At 43.6% G+C, this 14,353-nt stretch overlaps 1 pseudogene across 1 annotated transcript in view; it reads left to right on the forward strand.

The window, feature by feature from the left end:
- The window catches only part of LOC143935373 (protein-glutamine gamma-glutamyltransferase E-like), a 75,544-nt pseudogene that overhangs the window by 22,529 nt on the left and 38,662 nt on the right, over positions 1 to 14,353 (forward strand). Inside the window, exons 3-7 of the transcript XR_013263498.1 lie at positions 3,062 to 3,279; positions 7,481 to 7,602; positions 12,644 to 12,772; positions 13,762 to 13,932; positions 14,106 to 14,241. The product of XR_013263498.1 is annotated as a protein-glutamine gamma-glutamyltransferase E-like (transcript). The remainder of the gene's footprint in view (positions 1 to 3,061; positions 3,280 to 7,480; positions 7,603 to 12,643; positions 12,773 to 13,761; positions 13,933 to 14,105; positions 14,242 to 14,353) is intronic.

A 14,353-nucleotide genomic window follows, 5' to 3' on the forward strand; every position in this document is an offset into this window, starting at 1 on the left:
TTTTTGTGCACGGCAACTTTAACTGCTGCAGCACCAGATTATTTTACCCCCTTCCTGACCTGAACACTTTTAAAATTTTGGCACTGTCACTTTAACTGACAATCGTGCCGGCCATTTGTACCCAAACAAAATTGGATTTTTTTTTCCCACAAATTGAGCTTTCTCTTGTTGGTATTTGATCACCTCCTGCATTTTTTTTTTTTTTTTTTTTTTTTTTTGCTGTAAACAAGTGTGTATGTTGTGGAATTGTACAGTGAGCAGTTCTATAAATACTGTTCCTACCAAGTAGGAAAAAACAATGTTTCTCCAGTCATCTCCCAGGCGGCACACTTGAGATGAATGTTCTTACCTGACAGGAAGCACAATCGACAAAGTCCCCCGTCCCTCCCTCCAACACTCAGTTATTGCTCGTTTCCCACAGATGGCAGCTAAACCATTTTGTTTTACTAAGGGGAAAAGGTTGGGGGGGCCCCCCCAGGAGATATACCCAGAGAAGCCAGGGGTGACTTGACCCAAACACCCCCCCCCCCCCCCCCCCCCCGGAAACACTTCTCTTTACTGAGAAGCCTCGGAGGTTGGTCCAGCTGGCTGCTTATAGAGTTCTACCCTGAGAGGCTGTGTGTTGGGACAGGTGAGGTGCTTCCTTTAGTGTCCCCAAGGATCCTGTATTCCCCTCCTACCTGACGGTGGTGGAGCCATGCAGACAATATACCGGTGTAACCCCAGCAGACACACACACCATGTGAAGGAACGCTGTGGCTACAAAGCGGCAGGACAGGAGGGGCCAGAGGTCTAGAACCCTCCTCAAGGTCACAGTCCTGCTATACAGACTGAAGGAGCATAGAGAGGGGGGGCTGGAGCAGGCAGCTGCTGAGGTCACCGCAGGGGGGAAGGGATTTGGGGGGGGGGGGGGGGCGCCCCCAGTTCCCTCTCCCCCATGGGACCCAGGGTGGCTTAACGGCTTTTGTTATCATTCATAGGTACTGAATGCCCTGCCCAGGGGACGACTACCAGTAGGTCTAAACCTCAAAGCCACTTATAAGTCTAGGCGCTGTGGGTACTGTAACAATAGCCAGGTGGATCAAACAGACTAGCGATGTCTTTTATAGAAGCTCGGCTAAACCGGTCCCAGTCCACATTAAGGTGCACTCAACTAGATCTATGGTGACCTTCTGGGCAGGGAGGGCAGGCGCTTCAATTGATCAAATCTGCAAGGCAGCAACATGGAAGAGCCATAAGACGTTTCTGAGGCACTACAGAGTGGAGCTGTTGTACCCTCAGGACTTGGCTTTCGGCAGGCAGGTCCTACAGGTAGTGGTCCCACCCTAAGGTAGGCCCTGTACTTCTTGCTCATCGTCTCGGGTGTGCCGTCCTGGAAGATGACTGGAGAAAATTACCTGTTACACTTACCGGTAACGGGTTTTTTCTGGGAAACCTTCTAGGACGGCAGGCCTATTTCCCTACCCTTAAATGTTGGTGGTGATTTCATTCTTCACAGAATGTTTCCCTCTGACACTGGTGTGGGTCTATACTTTGTCATAGCTGAGGGTCAGGGGGAGGGGCGGGGACTTGTAAACTGTTTGTTTCCTGTCAGGTGAGACCAGTCCTGGAAGATTTCCCAGAAAAGCCATTACCAGTAAGTTTAACAGGTAATTTTTTCCTCTTCCCTGACAGCACAGGGCTGGTCCTCGTGCACGTGTAACCAGCGGTGAAAGTGCCAGCCACGCGCATCAGGTCCCCTGCTGTGCGCCCCCCTCCAGTGGCCGAAAAGCGGAAGAACATGGGAGCCATTCTGACTGTGGGGGGGGGGGGGGGGGGGGGTTTGTTTTGTTTTGGTCTGCCTTCATTGGAGATTCTCAATTTGTCCTGTTTACTATTGTAAGTGACAATCCCAAAATTTGGCTTGTCCCCAGAAAAGTAATAAAGGGGAATCTTCCAATGGGGATGCCATTTAGTGTGATCTTGAGGGTTCCCAAGGAATACACCCCCTTAACTAAACTATTGGTGTGCTAAGCAAGGCACTCTCAGCCCATTCCAAAGTAAACTACAAGTGTCTGCCATGGTAGAGCCCCACACAGCTGTGCGGGGAGAGTATCAGGAGCATGGGGAGGCAGGTGCATAGGAAGATGTTGCCCTGAAATATAGGTGTAACCTGCTCCTAATGGTGACCTTTTTAAAATCTACCTGGGTATGGAATGGGACCAAGCTCATGAAACCCATAAAAAAGCAGTTCTAAAATATCCAAGAAATTCCTGCTTGTGTTTCATCTATAAAATGGGTAACGTATAGGCCAACAGGTCATGGTGAGGTGGACTTGTAGATTTCACATCAAGAATATTGAAATCTGATGACCGGACCCTGCAGTAGCTGTCAATATCCTTTGCACAAATGCTGGTCGTTCTGACCAAGATTCAGTATTCTCATGGTGTCGCCACTTTTTATTTTTATTTTTTTTTGATCACCCCATCCACATGGAAATCCTAAAATTGGTCTCCATGAAAAAACTTTAAAAACCCTTTAACATATGTTAATTGTTTTGCAGCTGTCCCTGTTGATCTGCCCAAGTGGATGCAGATCATCTTGGAAGGAAGCTTGCCACTAGCACAATAAAAAGGGTTTTAAGTATTCTGCAAAAACGAGGATTACACTCAATCTTAATGGGGGGGGGGGGTGTGCACCTTAACAGCCTTTTTAAGACAACTGTTGTCCTGGCCAGAGATACAGTACAGTTAGTATGCGTGGAAAGTCTTCACTCACTATTACTGACAGACCTGGGAAAGGGGCCACACACATTGTCCCATGCCCATTGATTGGCTCTATGGCGAGAGGATCCAAGATTGGTTGGTAGCATGAGCCCCACAGTGCTTGGCAGGTTGTCATGATGTGTTTTGAGGGCATTTGCCTCTTAAGTCTGTTGGCAACTCTTAACTCAAGCTCTATAAATGCGTGGTGGTGGTTTTTGCTCCAAACAAAAAGGTATAGTTTAATGCAGTGTATTAAATGTGTATATTGACCTCCCATCTGCCTAACAGAACTACTGTTATTTTGTAACTGTTAACAGGCATATCAAGCTCTAGAATAATACTCGACTCCAGCAATGAAGAATTTTGGCATGCTACCTCCAAAACCAACAGTGACCACTCCATGGTAATCACTATCAAGTCACCGCTGACGCAGCTATTGGCCGTTACAATGTGGGTTTTCAGATCAAGAGTGGCCAGAGTGATGTATTCCACAGCTGTGGGGAGTACATACTGCTTTTCAACCCCTGGTGTGCAGGTATGTGCAAAATGCGTACATCTAGTTCATCTCTCTATGCTAAAATGTGACTCCATGGTTTATTTATGCAGCTGTTCCTTTCTATGCTAACCATTTGATAGGGTAAGAGAGCAATGGCAGGTTGTATGACGGAAGAAGCAGCAGAACATCAAGAAATTGCAAACCACCAATAGTTCACAATTGTACTCGTTGTATTAGTACAGCAGGAAACCTAATGGTTAAAATTTTTAAGGGGTTTGTAAACTTTAGACATTAAATATTAACAAAGCTTATCCTCTAGTCTGCACTTGGCTCATTTAAGAGCACTTGGATTCCCTTCACACAGGTGCTTTTCAGGCATTTTAGCACTAAAAATGGTGCCTGAAACGCGCCTCCTGAGTGCTTTCACACTGGGGCGGCGTGTTTGCGGGAAAGGGAAAAGTCCTGCAAGCGGCATCTTTCGGGTGGCGGAGCGCTGTATACAGCACTCCCTAACGCTGCCCCCTGCCCATTGAAATGGGCAGCGCTGCCGAAGCGCCTGCAACAGTGGCAGTGCCTCCATAAAGGGTGCAGGAGCTCTGTCCCCCTCCTCGCATTGCTCTAGCTATGATTAGACACGTGCATTTCGTTTCATTCCGAATCGAAATTCGGACGAATTTTTCATTATTCAGACATTCGGATGCATCCGAATAACCAAATTACAATGCTAACAAATTCAACCAAATCCGAAATCCCGTTTCGAATCGCAAAACCATGGACTAAATTTGAAACTTATTCGGAAAATTCTAGTCTAACTGAATTTGAAAACAATTCGAATCAAACTAATTTGAATAAAAATCAGAAAACTATTTCTAAAGAATACAGTAAAATGGAATATAAAATTAACACAATAGACTGAAAATTAAATAAAAGAACAGTAAAGAATAGAATGTTCTATAATACAATAGACTATGCAAACCATAAGTCCCGAACCAAGATCCCCTGGACACCACCCACCATTTTGACAGATCGTCATCCCAAAGACCAAGGCAAAGTCTCTGGGTCATCTTTAACTCGCAAACATCTGAATGCCCAAATAGGAGCAGTAGTCAGTGGCGCTCACCATCTGCTACGCAGACTAATCCCATTCATCCCACAGAAGGACAAAGCCAGTGGTAGTTGGAACAGTCATTAATTCACGGCTTGATTACGCAAACTCCCTTTACTTAGGATTACCCCAATATCAACTTGCGCGCTTACAACTTGTCCAAAACACGGCGGCAAGGCTGATAACGGGGGGAAAAAACCCTGGGAATCAATCTCCCCTTCCCTGAGGAGCCTACACTGGCTAACCGTAAAAGAATCGAATCGCATTCAAGATCCTCTGCCTCACCCACAAATGCATGCATGGAGACGCTCCTCAATACCTATTAGAGAAAATGAAACGCTACACGCCCAAACGCAGTCTTCGATCCTCTAACCAAAACCTCCTCCTCATTCCCAAATCTCGGTACAAATCTAAGGGGGAACAGAGATTCGCTGTACAAGGACCACGGCTATGGAACACTCTACCAACCAACATCCGCTTGGAAGAAAACCACCAGGTCTTCAGGAAAAACTCAAGACCTTCCTCTTCTAGAAGCTGGACAACAAGGCTCCACACAGTGCTTTGATGCGATTCAGTTCGCTTTGAGCGCTATACAAATCATTCATTCAGACCTTCTGAAATTATAATTTCTCCAGTCATCTTCCAGGACGGCAGGCCTACTCTGGTGTGCCATCCTGGAAGATTTCCTAGAAAAGCCGTTACCGGTAAATGTAACTGGTCATTTTCGAATTCGAGAATAGATTTGAAAATAACATAAAACAATGGAAACAAATATATATTTTAGTCTATTCTTTTCTATTTGCATTTGATCCAAATTTTTATACTAAATTTGAATTTCAGAAGATGGTTCTCTGGATCTCTAGATCATAGTAAGGTTGAATAAAGACACCAGTCCATCCAGTTCAACCTGAGTGTCTACAATTGTCCCTATCCCTGTACATTGCACACTCACATCGGTCCCTACCCTCAAGGAGCCCACAATCCAAGGTCCCCATTCGTATACTAGGGCCAATTTTGGACAGAAGCCAATTAACCTACCTGCATGTCTTTTGGCATGGAGATTCACTTGCCACAAGTTGTGGGGTTCCTAGCACCAAGTGACCCCAAGATATAGGCCAATATGGCAAGTACTTTTCTGCAGCAGAGTGACATTTTGTGACCTGACTTAGGGGCCACTTATCTCGTGGCCACTTGTAGCTAGAAAACACCAAATGTTGGTATGCAAACACAGTAGAACTAGCACTACAACAATTTGGGGTTTCTAGCTATAAGTGACCCCAAAGTCGGGTCACAAAATGTCATTCTCTGCTGCAGAAAAGTATGTGACATTGCCCATATGGGATCACTTGGTGCTAGGAACGCCACAACTTGTGGCAAGTGGACAATTCCCAAATTGGTCACGTGGCAAGTGGACGAAGGCATACAGCATATGTACTTGCCTTGCAATCGGACATCCGTGTATAGTTTAAAACTTGTCCTCAAAGCCACGCAAGTTCTCATACATAGCCCAGAACTGCCCTCTGTTAAGTCTATTGACAATGATTGGATGGATCCAGTAGCGCCATCTTCTTCTCATCCTCATCCTTCGCCCTCCTCTTCCATCAATACTGCCACCCAGCTGTTAGAACAGCTGACATTAAGTAAAGCAAAGAGCATTTTGAACACAGAACAGGGAACAAGGAAGAAAACGGGAACAAGAATGTCACAAGAGCAGATAAGCTCTAATTGGCCACTTGTACAGCTCCCTGTCCTGGAGGTGACTTCAAGTCGTGTTGTAAGTCGTCCCAAGTCGCGCTGTGATCCATACTCAAGTCGTGTCTAAGTTGCCTCACTAAGTCGCGCTGGAAGTCGTGTTGCCCCTGTGTGAATAGTAACCCCTATCACTAATATAATATGTATCTATAGATATATAAATTGCCATCCTCTAAAATTAGATTTTTGTATAGTGATTTTAAATAGAATAGATTAGAATAAAATCTATTACATTTAATTTTATGTTATATTGGTTTTTCTAGTCTACTTGAATCTTTTCTATTCTAATCAAAATCGTTCTATACTAAATTAGAATTTCGGAGTATGTATGTTCCAAAATTCGCACTTCATATAAAATTCTAATTTGAATAAAAAAACAATAGAGAATGTATGCCGGCCACCCGCAAACGCTGCACAGAGCCAGAACAGGGATCTGTCAATGTAAACGGATCCGTGTTCTGTCAGGGGGGTTCAGAGAGCTTGCATGTTCCTAGCGATCAGTAACGGGAACAGTACTTAAGCCTGTTCCAGGGAGAGTGGACTAACTCCTTGATTAGCAGGGAAGGGGTTAACACTAGGGGCAATGGACCCCCGTGTCAGTTATAAAGTAACGGTGCATTTTATAGCACTGATTGCTATATAAATGTCACTGGTCCCAAAAGTGTCTGCCACAATTACTAGTTTAAAAAAACCTGCCATAAATCCCCTATTTTGTAGACGCTATGATTTTTGTGCAAACCAATCGAATGCTTATTGCTGTGTGATTTATAGCGCAAAAGAAACCGTAAGGGGTGATCACATGCCACCAAAGAGCTCTATTTGTAGGGGGGGGGGGGGGGGTGAGACATCAATTTATTTTATTTTTTTTTGTTTGGGTACAACGTCGCAGGACCGCAATTGTCAGTTAATTGACAGTACCATATCGCAAAAAATAGTCTGGTCATCATTAAGGGTGCAAATTCTTCCAGTCCTTACATGGTTAAACTAATAACTGTCAATATTGCTGCTGGTTGCATATAGGGGCTGTCTAATAATGCTGCTGCCGAGATATGGGGATGTCTAATAATGCTGCCTGGATAGTGGGGCTTTCTCTTGCTGGATAGTAGAATATCTGGAAGTGCCTCCTGTGCTTGCTTTGGTAAGCACTGGGTAATTCTAACAGTTTATTCATCTTACTGCATTTCAATTCCATACAGATTTCCTTTTGTATTCCTCCCCTCCCAAATTATACTTGGTTCCCTGTTCTCAAAAGGGGGCAGTGCTAGGTGTATAGGGGATGGAGACAGGCATGACTTTATTTATTTTTTCCTCTCTAATGGTGGGGGCCCTGGTTATTGCTGAATTCCTTTTTAGTAATTCCCTACATTTCTTTGCCTCCCCTAGGTGACCCAGTGTACATGAAAGATGATGCTGCAAGGAAGGAGTATGTTCTCAATGAGCATGGTACCATTTTCATTGGCAGTGCAGGCACAAACCCTCCACAGCGACACTGGGATTTTGGCCAGGTAACTAAAAAAAAATGGTTTAGTGGTTCTTAAAGCTTTGTTTTACAGAAGGGGGACCACTTAATTTAAGGTGAAGAAAAGTGCACTGGAACGCATAGAAAAGCATCTGGACTGCATTTCTATGGTGTGAACTGGCCTTTAATGAAAAGTGTTTCCGTGTATAGGTATGCACACAATACTTGGTCAAGGCTCCTTTTTTTGCATGAATTGCTGGATTAATGCCGTGTGGCATGGAGGCAATTGGCTTATGGCACCGCTGAGGTGGTATTAAAGCCCAGGTTGCTTTGGCAGCCTTCAGCTTGTCTGTATGGTTGGGTCTGGTGTCTCTCCTTCTTGAACAATGCCTTGCAGATTCTCTCTGGAGTTTAGGTCAGGCAAATTTGCTGACCACTCAAGCACTGTGATACCATGATCATTAAACCAGGTATTGGAACTTTTGGCAGTGTGGGCAAGTGCTGCTGGAAAACCAAAATTCCCCCCCCATCTCCATAAATCTGGTCAGCAGACAAAACATGAAGTGCTCTAGAATTTCCTGGTAGGGTGCTGAACAGAGTTTGGACTTAATAAAACAGTGGACCAACACCAGCAGGTGACATGGCTCCCCAATTCATCACTGACTGTAGAAACTTCAAACTGGACCTCATGCAACTTTGATTCTGTGCCTCTCCATTCTTCTGACTCTGGGACCTTGATTTCCAGATGAAATGCAAAATTTACTTTCAAAAAGAGGACTCTGGACCCCCTGAGCTCCAGTCCTTTCTCTCTTTGGCCCAGGCAAGACATCTCTGATGTTGTCTCTGGTTCAGGAGTGGCTTGACACAAGGAATGCAGTTTGTGTTTGTTTGTTTGGCTCTTGAAGCACTAACATCAGTCTGTCTGCTCCTTGTGCATCGTAACCCCCCCCCCCCCCCCCCCAATTCTTGAATGGCCTTCCTCTCAAGGCTGCAGTTATTCCTGTTTGAGCAATTTTTTTTTTTTTTTTGACTAGCCCTTTGAAGGTTTGTCTTCTGGACAACTGTCAAGTCAGCAGCCTTCCCAATGCTTTTGTAACCTACTGAACCAGACCATTTAAAGGCTTGGAATGCTTTACAGGTATCTTGACTAATTATAGTGGCACCATGAGCTCTTCAATGGGGGGGTCTCCAAACTATGGCCCTCCAGTTCAGGAACTACAATTCCTATCATGCCTAGTAATGTCTGTGAATGTGTCAGTTTTACAATGCCTCATGGGACATAAGTTGGGAGATCCCTGGTTCTACAATGGTGAAACATTTCACAATATTTTAACTTTGAGATGGTGAAAACCCAAAATTCAGTATCTATAATCCATAATAGTCAACATTAAAAGATGCTTAACATATTGTGCTGTAATCTATACAGTCAGGGAAAGTACTTGATCCCCTGCTGATTTTGTACATTTTCCCACTGACAAATGATCAGTCTATAATTTTAATGGTCGGTTTATTATGAAAATGACAAATATCCAGAAAATACATTTCAAAACTGTTTTGCATTTTGAGTGAAATAAGGATTTGATCCCCTATCAATGAGCATGATTTCTGGCTCCCAGGTGTCGCCTCCAATGAGAGATGATCTCAAATGTAAACATGAGATCATCTCTCATTGCCGAATCTGTCTCCTCAGACTGTGAGAGAGATTCTGTGAGTTGCATTAACAGTGCCCAGTACTAGTTCTAGTGCCCATCTGTGCTGCTTCATCAGGTCACATCTGGGCCATCAATCAGGGTACATCTCTGCCCTGTTCCACAACCTTCACCGGAAGAAGATGCCAGCATGTGCACTGTAAAAAGGAATCGGAAGTGCTTCCTCAAAGTCTTGTGAATAAGAAGCTGAGAAAAGGAGAAACCGCAAGTCTGTGAAACAAGGAGATTCTGGCAGTGAAGGGGAGGGACAGAAGGGATGTATATATGTTGTCTTCTATCCACAATGATACGTTCGTGGAAATCCCCAGAAGGAATGGCCCCATAAAAAACCAAAATGCATTTAGGAATATAATTTGTTCATGGGGGGGGGGGGGGGGGGGGGGGGGGGGAAGAGAGTCTACTTCAATGACCAAATGATGGAACCATACCTTGCCACAAGACGGACATACCATTGGTACAAAAGTAGCAATTTATTTTTTCCAATTGGCCATATACAATTCCTATGTCATTTACCGCAACTCCACCCAAAACCCCAAACGCTTCTTTGGCTACCAGGAGAAAGTTTTCACTGCCCTTATTTTCCCGAACGGCCCACCAGAAAATATCCGATCAGATGTTATTGGTCGACTCTCCGAGCGCCACTTTCCCAATAAAATCCCTCCCAAACAGGCCAAAGTCGTCAGGTGTGTACCAGAGCAGGAGTCAGACGCATCTTATTATTGTGCACAATGTCCTTCCCAACCAGGCCTCTGCATAGGTGATTGTTTTCGGCGTTACCATACTTCAATAAATCTTTAGTGAAGTATGGTGAACATAATCCTCAGTTCCTGCCTTCACACCCCTTATGGCACTGCCTGCTCTGTAACGAACCCTGGCTTGTTGTTCGACCACTCTTATGCCTGCCGATTCTATACATGCCTCTGCCTGATCTGGAACTGACCTTGGACTGTTTGACCACGATATTTGCCTGCCTCTTGGACTGATCTTGTATTCTGCAACTGGACTAGTGGGATTCAACATGGGGTCTCACATGTGTGAGGGGCTCCAGTATAGTTTTTCTGGATGAAGAAAACCATTCTTTGTTTTCTTGTTCCTAGATTAGAGTCTGGAGGCTTCAAAGCGATTTGGGTGGGAGAAGCCTCTACCCCATCCCCATTCTGTCCTGAACGAGGCTCTACTTCTGTCTGCTGCCTGTAGGACTTACTGCCGTCATGCCGCACTGACCACACCACATGGACCTGCCGCCTACCAGGACCAATATTTTTGGCACTGCTGACAATATTTCTGCACTGACCCTGGAATGTGTATATGGATAGTAGCCTTGCCTGCTGCCTGAAAAATTGTTTGCTGTTGCTGACCAAGTCCTTGCCTGCTGCCTGGACCAGTGCTATCCTCCTGTGGACAACTGCACTTCTAAAACCACAGGTAATATTTTCTTTACCCTTTGCTCAGCATAATGTATGTGTGGGTGTAATTCTTGGTATGTGCAGGCAATGTGTCCCTGGAACGCCTGACGGTGTTCCTTGCATGTTGTGCCACTGTGTAAACGTCTCACATGTGGTATTGTCATACTCTGGAGTAGTAGAATGTATTTTGGGGTGTTATTTTTTGCTATGTGTTGGAAATATCTTGTAAATGGACAACTTTGTGTGTTAAAAATTTTTTTATTTTTTTTTTCCACATATTCCAAAAACTTCTGGGGTAAAAAAATGAACCATTGAAAAGACTCATTATGCCTCATAGATTATACGTTGGGGTGTTAGCTTTCCAAAATGGGGTCCTTTTCTGGATGTTTCCATTGTCCTTGTGCTCCAGGGCCTTCAAAACTGTAATGGGTGATTGAGACATTAAATGTGTAATTTGTGCTCCTAGAATGCGTGAAGGTGCTACTTCAATGTTAGGCCTCTGCATTTAGTCAGGCTGTGTAAAAGTCTCTCGCACATGTGGTATCGTTGTACTCAGGAGTAGGAGGATGTTATTTTGGGGTGTTATTTGTGGTATGCACATTCCGTGTGAGAGAAAAAAAATGGCAACTTCAAATAATTTCGCCATGCCTCTTACTAAATACATTGGAATGTCTACTTTCCAAAAAGGGGTCATTTGTACTTTCCTGGCTTGTTGGGGTCGAAAGAAATAGGCCTTATTACATCAGATGTGATTTTTTTTTTTTTTTTTTTTTTTTTGCACCATAGCTTGTAGACTCTATAAATTTCACACAGATCACATAATATGCAATAATTTGGGTTATTTTTACTAAAGATGTTTAGCAGTATAAATTGTGGCCAAAATTTGAAGAAAAATTGCTAATTTTGCTAAATTTTATCAAACGAAGAATTTTTATTTATTTTTTTTTCAAAATTTTCATTTATAGTGCAGAAAATAAACCGAGAGGTTATCAAATGCCACCAAAAGAGCTCTATATTTGTATGAAGAAAAGGACAAAAAATAATTTGGTTAGTGTTGCATGACTGAAAAATTGTCATTCAAAGTGTGAGCACTGAAAGCTGAAAATTGGTATGGGCAGGAGGGGGTTTATGTGCCCAGTAAGCAAGTGGTTAAATCTCAACTTGTTACCTGTATAAGACACCTGTCCACAGAAGCAATCAGATGCCAATCTCTCTACCATGGCCAAGACCAAACAGCTGTCCAAGGATGTCAGGGACAAGATTGTAGACCTACACAAGGCTGGAATGGGCTACATGACCATTGCCAAGCAGCTTGGTAAGAGGGTGACAATAGTTCATTATTTATGCAAGGTCTCCCTTGTGGAATTTCAATGAGAATGACAACAGAAATCGGCCCAGAACTACACTGGAGAATCTTGTCAATGATCTCAAGGCAGCTGGGACCATGGTCATCAGAAAACAATTGGTAACACACTACGCCGTGAAGGACTCAAATCCTGCAAGGTCCTCAAAGCACATGCACAGACCTGTCTGAAGCTTGCTAATGAAATTCTGAATGATTCAGAGGAGAACTACATGAAAGTATTTTGGTCAGATGAGACCCAAATTGAGCTCTTTGGCGTTAACTAAACTCGCTGTTTTTGTAGAAGGAATGCTGCCTATGGCCCCCAAGAACCGTCTCCACCTTCAAACATGGAGGTGGAAACCTTCTGCTTTTGAGGTAATTTTTTTCCACTAAGGGGACAGGACAACGTCGCTGCATCAAAGGGACAGGGCCATGTACTGGCAAATTTTGGGTGAGAACCTCCTTTCCTCAGCCAGGGCATTACAAATAGGTTGTGGATGGGGGGGGGGGGGGTGTTTGTAAGTAAGCCAATATATAGTGATCGTTTGAAATGGCACAAATTGATAGAATTTTTTCCGTTTTGTAAACTGATTGTTGCTGTATGTTTTTGTTTTATTTTTTTTCCAGTTTGAGAAAGGCATTTTGGACATCTGCTTAAAAATGCTGGACAGTAGTAAGGAGTACAGAAAAAGTGACACTAAAGACGTCTCTCGCAGAGGAGACCCGACCTATGTGTCAAGAATACTAAGCGCCATGGTGAGTACACTGGAAGGGCCTAACATGGCCATAGGAAACTGTAAAGCTGCTAGTAGACCGTGCAGAATGAAAGTTGGGGTCTTAAGAGTGCTCCAGTGCTGTCGCCAATGGACTTGCCTCTGCACTCTAGCATTGTCCATTTTGTCCAACATCCTTCACTCTGGACCTCAGACAGTTGCAAAGATTCCAACTGGGCAAAGACCCTAAGCACACAGCCAAGATTAGAGTGGCTATGCAACAACTCTGTGAATGTCCCTTGAGTGGCACAGACCTGACCCTGATAGAACATCTCTGAAGAGATCTGAAAATGGTTGTGCACCGATGCTCCCCATCCAACCTGATGGAGCTTGAGAGGTCTGGCAAAGAAAAATGGGAGAATCTGCCCAAAAAATAGGTGTGCCAGCATGTATGACAAATTTTATGTTCACAAATGTAATTGCATAAACTATGTAGTATGAAAGGTTTATGCCACAAAGTGTGACACGATATAGAAAATTGTGGCAGTCAATTTTTGTACCATGCTTTGCTGTGAGGCCACACTTTAACTTTTTCAGTTTGCCCACAGTGAAATTTTTTTTTTTTTTTTTTTTTTACTTTTTGGCCTTTTTAATATTGGTTATGCTTGCAGAGCATTGTCAGGTAGCCCACATGCTCAGTTTTCAATGTAACTTCTACCCTCAGCCTTTCTTCCTGATGTAAACATTACAACTGTGCCTATACTGTTTACAGCAGGGCAAGCCTGTTTTAAACATGCTCAGTTGCTCTCCGCCTTTATATATAAATTTTTTATTATTTTCCACCGTGCAAAATTGGTAGTCTGCTCATCTGATGGCCTAAATATTTACTGGTGTTCAGGGGCTCTGGGCTTTAGCAAACGACCGCTTCTAGCAAAAAATAACAAAGCTGGAGGCAATTTACGACACCCTAATTTTGGTAGCATAATTAATGTGGAATGCATTTTTCTTATCTAATGTCAAATTTCTTTTTAGGTTAACAGTCCAGAGGACGACGGCATTATTATTGGCAATTGGAGTGGAGACTATAGTGGAGGAGAACCACCCACAAATGGAATGGAAGCACTAACATTCTACGTAGATGGAATGAAAGTGGACCTGTGGGATATGGACAATGCTGGGTGTACGGAGGTGTTCTTTGCACAGGTTAATGCATAGTTTTAATACAAACCCTCTATTAAAAAGCTGCATATATCAGTTGTGGTGTGATTGAGAAACCCTAAATGTCTATCGGCAATCATGGCATTTGAACAAACTGTTTGGGTTTCCATAAACTTCATTTTTTATTTATTTATTTTTTTCTCCTCTTCTTTTCTTAGTGCTCAGATGTCTTGGAATCCCTGCACGTGTAGTCACAAATTTTGCTTCTGCTCATGACACTGATGGAAACCTCATTATTGATCGGTACTTTGATGAGAATGGCACAGAATTGCCCGATACAGCGGACAGTATATGGTAAGATGGGATCTTTCTCAAATCGTCTTTTCAGGACCACTTTGGAGAGTGCATTTTCCCAGGAAATATATGCAGCTCTTAAATCCAAACCCCCCCCCCCCCCCCTTTCCAC

The sequence above is a fragment of the Lithobates pipiens genome, unplaced genomic scaffold (genome assembly GCF_037356315.1).
Source record: "Lithobates pipiens isolate NorthernLeopardFrog02 unplaced genomic scaffold, aLitPip1_a1.2 Scaffold_28, whole genome shotgun sequence".
Taxonomy (NCBI): domain Eukaryota; kingdom Metazoa; phylum Chordata; class Amphibia; order Anura; family Ranidae; genus Lithobates; species Lithobates pipiens.